Source organism: Nicotiana attenuata, unplaced genomic scaffold (genome assembly GCF_001879085.1).
Source record: "Nicotiana attenuata strain UT unplaced genomic scaffold, NIATTr2, whole genome shotgun sequence".
Lineage (NCBI taxonomy): Eukaryota > Viridiplantae > Streptophyta > Magnoliopsida > Solanales > Solanaceae > Nicotiana > Nicotiana attenuata.
Window position 1 is genome coordinate 45,204 of NW_017675307.1, and position 6,772 is coordinate 51,975.

The window sequence follows — 6,772 nt, forward strand, 5'->3', positions numbered from 1 at the left end:
AAACATGTCGTGATGGCACCTAGTTCCTACAACTAGGTAAGCCTAACAGTGCGGAATAGCAAATTAACATTTGTGGAATAATAAAATAAAACTAAACATACGGAAATAACAACTGTATATAAGGCCACTCAGCCTATACAACTCAAAATATGCGGAAGTCTGCAACTAAATCCCAAAACCGGAAACTCACGAGAAACACAGGCTAATAGAATGTAGTAAACTGCTCTACACCAGAATGTCTAAACAACATGTAAGGAAGGAAAAGGAACTATCTGCTAAAGCCGGAATAGAGTAGAGACTCCTGGTCTGCGAACGTAGCAGATATACCTCAAGTCTCAGCTAGGACTCTCCACCACGAGGATGATACGTCTGGGAGGAAGTACCTGGATCTGCACATGAAAAACATGCACAGGAAGGGCATGAGTACACCACAGCGGTACTCAGTAAGTGCCAAGCCTAACCTCGGTTGGGTAGTGACGAGGAAGGTCAGGCCCTACTGAGATAACATAATAAATAATGAGATAACAGAAATAGTTTAAATAAAGTCTACAGCGAGAATCTAAACCAAGTAAATAAGGAAGAACAGTAATAGAGAGCAAAGGTAACAATACGCGGAAAAACTGCCCTCACAAGGAATGGTAGCCTGGGGATCTCTTGGTATCCCGAGGATCTCTTGGTATCCTCATCATCAACACTGGGGATCTCTCGGTATCCTGAGGATCTCTTGGTATCCTCATCATCAACACTGGGGATCTCTCGGTATCCCAAGGATCTCTTAGTATCCTCAATAAGTAAGTCGGGGATCTCTTAGTATCCCGAGGATCTCTTGGTATCCTCAATAAGTAAGTCGGGGATCTCTTGGTATCCCGAGGATCTCTTGGTATCCTCAATAAGTAAACCGGGGATCTCTTGGTATCCCAATATATATATAGAAACACATGTGCCAGGGATCTCTTGGTATCCCGCACCCTCAGTCCAGAATATCTCAAGTACAGGGGGATCTCCCGGGAAGCCGTCCCGTAGTCCCAAATTAAACACACAACAACAACAATTCATAAATCTCGGAACAATGCTAAAAATCAGGACAAGGAGTAGTAAATTATAGCCCAACATGCTTCCCAGAGTACAAATAGCACAGTTAAAGCAAATAAGCAGGTAAGCCAGCTAAACATGAGTCTCTAAGCTAGCACAGGTACAAACTTGCAGTTAAAATGAACAAGTAAACAAGAAAGCTCAATTTAAATACTTCAAGTAGAAACGGATTTACAACAATTAGCTCAAGTACGCGTTCGTCACCTCACGTACGGGGCATTCAATTATTCAAGATCATATCCTAAGGGAAAAAGGTCCCACACACAAAGTTAGACAAGCCACTTACCTCGAATCGGCTCAATATCAACTAGAAATCACGTTCTTGCCACGAGTATCCGACTCCAAATGGCTCAAATCTATTCAATTCAATTACACATTGTAAATAACATCGCAAACACCTGGTTTTGCTAATAAATTCAAAGCTACGGCGTAAAATTAGGTGAAATAACCAAAATGCCCTCCAGGCCAACGCCACGAAATCGAATAATTTTCACATTTTCAGAACCTCGTACTCTCACGAGTCTAACCATATAAAAATCTCCCAAATCGAAGGTCAAATGCCCACTCAAAACTCAATAGTTTAGGCAATGAAGTTTTACCCCAAATTATCCAATTTTTGATCCTAAATTCGAATTCCAATGGTGTATTTAACTATATAATGATGAAATATAATAAGAAGGGACCAAAACGTTACCCAATGATCTTCACTTCAAATCCCACTCAAAATCGCCTTAAACCGAGCTCTCAATTGATTTTTGTAACTTATGAACTCAAACCCTCGAAATTTCTATTTCTGCCCAGGGATTTCCACTTCTGCGGACAAGGGACCGCTTCTGCGGTCCCGCATATGCGGAAAAACAACCGCTTCTGCGGTTTTCACTTAATGGACCAGAGTCCGCTTCTGCGGACACATAACGCTCATGCGGTTCCGCTTCTGCGGAATGGCGACCGCTTCTGCGGTTCCTGAGAGGGAGGGCTAATCTCGTTTCTGCGACGACCAAGGCCGCTTCTGCGGGTCCGCTTCTGCGGGTCCGCTTCTGCGGTTCCCAAGCCGCAGAAGCGGAAAGATACCAGAAGCAGCAGTGCTGCTATTTCTCAACTTCCAAAACTCTTCCGTTAACCACCCGAAATCATCCCGAGGCCCCCGGGACCTCAACCAAAAGTACCAATACCACCTAATACCTTATTCAAACTTGTACCAATCCTGAAAACACCTAAACAACGCCGGAAACCCGAATTAATCAAAGATTCAAGCCTAAGAACTTCAAATTCCAACCAAACACGCTTTCGATCAAAAACCTACCCGAACCTCGTCCGAATGACCTGAAATTTTGCACACACATCCCAAATGACATGACGGAACTACTGCAACTTCCGGAATTCCAATCCGACCCTCGGATCAAAAACTCACTATCGGACCGGAAACTTCAAAAATTCAAACTTCGGCATTTCAAGCCTAAATGAGCTACGAGCCTCCAAAATACATTCCGAACACGCTCCCAACCCCGAAATCACCTAACGGAGCTAACGGAACCATCAGATTTCCATTTCGAGGTCGTCTTCATACTGTTCTGATTACGGACCATTTTTTAACTCTTAAGCTCTCATTTAGGGACTAAGTGTCCCAAAACTCTCCAAAACTCAACACCGAACGTCCCGGCAAACCAAAATAGTAGAAATGAACTTAGGGAAAACAGTTAATGGGGGATCGGGGCGAAATTTCCAAAAACGACCGGCCGGGTCGTTACAAAACTTAACTATAGCTTCACAGTCAGTTCTAATTGTTACTTCTTGTTTATTCAATATGTATAATTTAAAACTATTTAATCTGTATATTACAGCTAAGATTTCTGCATCTATGCTACTCATATTGCCTTTTTCTCTATATTTACCACTTTGGTAAGCACATATTTTTTCTGTATTCTTATCACTATATTTATTTGGTTTTGCCTTCAAAACTGCTCCACATCCTTCAAAGCTCCCGTCTGTTTCTATAATTAAGTAGTCTGTTTCTAATGGCATATTTAAATCAGGGATATTATTTATTTTCTCTTTAATTTTTTGTACTAATTTAATGTCTTCTGTGTTGAAGTTTTTTTGTCCTGTAGAGCCTGTTTTAGCATATAGTGGTCCTGCTATTTTTCCTAAATCTTTTATAAAATTTCTTGCATAATTTGCTATTCCTAAAAACTTTTGTAGTTCTTTAGTATTGTCTAATTTATCTGGCATTTCTAGAGCCTTTTTAGCTATGTGGGGTTGTAATTTAATTTTTCCATCCCCTAAAACTACTCCTAGAAAATTGATATAATTTTTACATAGTTCCATTTTTTTTTACTAATTATTATTCCATTATCTACAAATAATCTAAATACCGTCTGTAGGTGTCCTAAATGCTCTTTAATATCCTTACTAAATACTAATATATCATCTACATATACTAAAAAAATCTCTAATATTCTCCAAATATACTGTCCATTTTTCGTTGAAAAATTGGTGGAGTTGTTTTTAGTCCGAACGGCATTATATATGTATATGTATATCCTCTTAGCACCCAAATTTGAGCTTTCAATTTCATTGCTACACTATCAGCGTGAAGAAAAGTAAGAAAGAATACAAAAGTAATATTCTTACTCTTTCTAGCTATTTATAATTCAGTTTAAATGGTTATCAAAACAAGGGATGGAGAATTATGGAAAAAAGGAAAGGAAAAAAATGGACATTCTGAAAAATTGTGCTTCAAATATATATATGAATGTCTCATACAAAAATACAAAAATAAAAAAAAATGTATATATGTTTGTGAAATAAATTCCTGGTTGACAAAATAATTAACTTTAATGATAAAGAGAACAAGTCACTATAAATATATCATTTACCCTTACCAGCATTAAGCCAAATAAACAAGACCAAAAAAGTCCTAAGAAGATTTTAGAAATCAATGTTGATCTTATATTAGTGGAGACTGACATGAAGGGCATGCTCATGGAAAATTTTGAGAAACTTAAGAGTTGTGATCATAAAGTTATCAATCTCAAAAGGTTCATCAGGAATACGAGATGCAAAATTTCTTTTGCTAAATAAAAGCAGAAGCAGAAACGAGGTAAAGATTTGGTGAGCTTGAAAAAGTTATTGGCGTTGAACTTTATGTGAATTTTTATTTTTTCAATTTTCTACTTTACAAGAAACAATAATTACTAATAAAGTTATTCTCCACGAGGACGAGCAATGGTTATAGCATGGGGGAATTTGATGAATATAAATTATTTACTTATTACATACTTTTAATATCCCACTTTAAATAATATACTTAAATTATATTTCAAATTTTGCCTCTTTCTAACAAATTTTGCAGGAAAAATAGAGAAGAATAAAGATTATAAATAATAGAAGAAAAGACAGAATGCTCGACGAAAGTCTGTTATGGCAAGCACAAGAATTGAAATGACAAACGGAAGTCTATTATTGAAGTTTCGATGTATCCAAGCTTCTATGTTGGACGCATCCAAGCTCCTATCTTGGACACATCCAATCACCTATCTTCGAACACATCCAAGCACTTATCTTCAAGCGTGTCCAAGCTCGTATATTCAGACGTGTCCAAGCTCTTAGTCTTGGAAACGTCTAATCATTTCGTACCTGCAAAACTTTTCTATAAATGGAATGCAAATTTGGCATCGGAAGAGAGGCTGGAAGCAAGAACTACTTTTCTCTAAACTTTAGTCTTAACATCTTTTCTTTAACTATTTTATTTTTCTTCTTGTAAGTTTTTGAATTAAGAGTATTGATAATATTCTAGAATTCCTTTTTTGCGAGATTTAAATACTCCATAATGGAGTAATCTCGTTTGTTGGGATAGTTGATGAAGTTTGATTAATATGTTTATGATATTATTTCAGTTTTAATACTTCCTTGGCTTGAAATTTTCTTTTTATAATTATTATCACTTCTATATGTTTTCTTGTCACGACCCAAAATCTAACCTTGGTCGTGATGGCGCCTATCGTGTTACAAGGAAAGCCTATTCCCAAAATATTACTACTAATTTGATTATAAGAATTTAATAAAATATTTTCAATAATTTAATTCCTGATAAACTTAACCAACTCAAAATATAAATAATATAAAATACGAAAATGAGTCCCAAACATCGGGGTGTCACTAAGTCATGAGCGTCTAAAACTATGAACTGAGATATATAAACCGTCTAACTGTCCAAAGAAGAAATGATGAAAGGAGTAACAAGGTCATGCGGACGCTGGCAGCTACCTTGTTGTCTCCAATTAAAGTCGGCCTGAACTCAACGATCGCCGCGCTCTAACTCACCTAGATCTGCACATAAAGTGCAGGGTGTAGTATGAGTACAACCACCTCAGTAGTAACAGAAATAACTAAGGAACTGAGCAGTAGTGACGAGCTGAGCAAAATAGTCGAATTATTTATTTTTCACAATTTTAAAAATAACAGGAATAAACAGGTAAATTCCATAACTCAGTAAATACCACGAAGATATTTAACAGATAAATGCAGCAACAACAAAAGTAAATGCAACCTCACAACAATGTCACTCCATCACTCAGTACTCGCGCTCAGCACTCAACACTCAACACTCAATACACTCAACACTCTATGCTCACTGGGGGCGTGTACAGACTCCGGAGGGGCTCCCAAAGCCCAAGCGCTAAGCACGGACAACTCACGTGCCATCATATCAATACCTGGATCCGCACGGTCAACTCACGTGCTACGCAGACAACTCACGCGCTATGGTATCAATACCTGGACCCGCACGGTCAACTCACGTGCTACGCGGACAACTCACGCGCTATGGTATTAATATCCTCACAACCAGGCCCTCGGCCTCACTCAGTCATGTACCTCACTAGCCTTACCATCATCAACAAATAAGGGAACACAGGCCACATCAAGTATCACAGCATATTAGCAAATAATAGAGGCTGAGGTAAACATGTACAATAAATTCTATGACTGAGTACAAATAATGTGAGCATGAATAAAACCTAAACAGGATCTCTAACATGAAGGCAAACAAGTTCAACAACAAGTAAACACATAACCACAGATAATAGCTTTTAGGCCTGGCCTCACGGGACGGACCAAGTCTCAATCCCTCGCGGTGCACACCCACACGCCCGTCACCTAGCGTGGGAATCACCGCCAAACAATCACTTGATATCAAACTCTCCGGGTTTATACCCTCAAAACCAGAGTTAAAACTGTTACTTACCTCAACAACGAAAAATCCTACTCCGGGATGTCCTCGTCCCTCGACTCGGTCTCCAAAAGCTTTGAATCTAACCATAATCAGAATACTACTATCAACATAGTCTAAAGAATCGAATTACACAATAAAAACTACATAAACATGCCAAAAATCCGAAATCGGGCAAAACTCGGCCCCCGGGACCACGTCTCGGAATCAGTCAAAAATGGCAGATTAATAATCCTTGTCCTCTCCTGAGTCTAACCATATAAAATTTATCAAAATCGGACTCCGTTTGGTCCCTCAAATCCTCACTTAAAACTCTCCAAAACTCAAACCCTAACTCCCTCAATTTCAATTTAAAATCATCAATCAAATCCCAAAAACGAAGATGGATTCATGAAATATAACAAAAACCGAGTAGAGAACACTTACCCCAATCCATATGATGAAAATCGC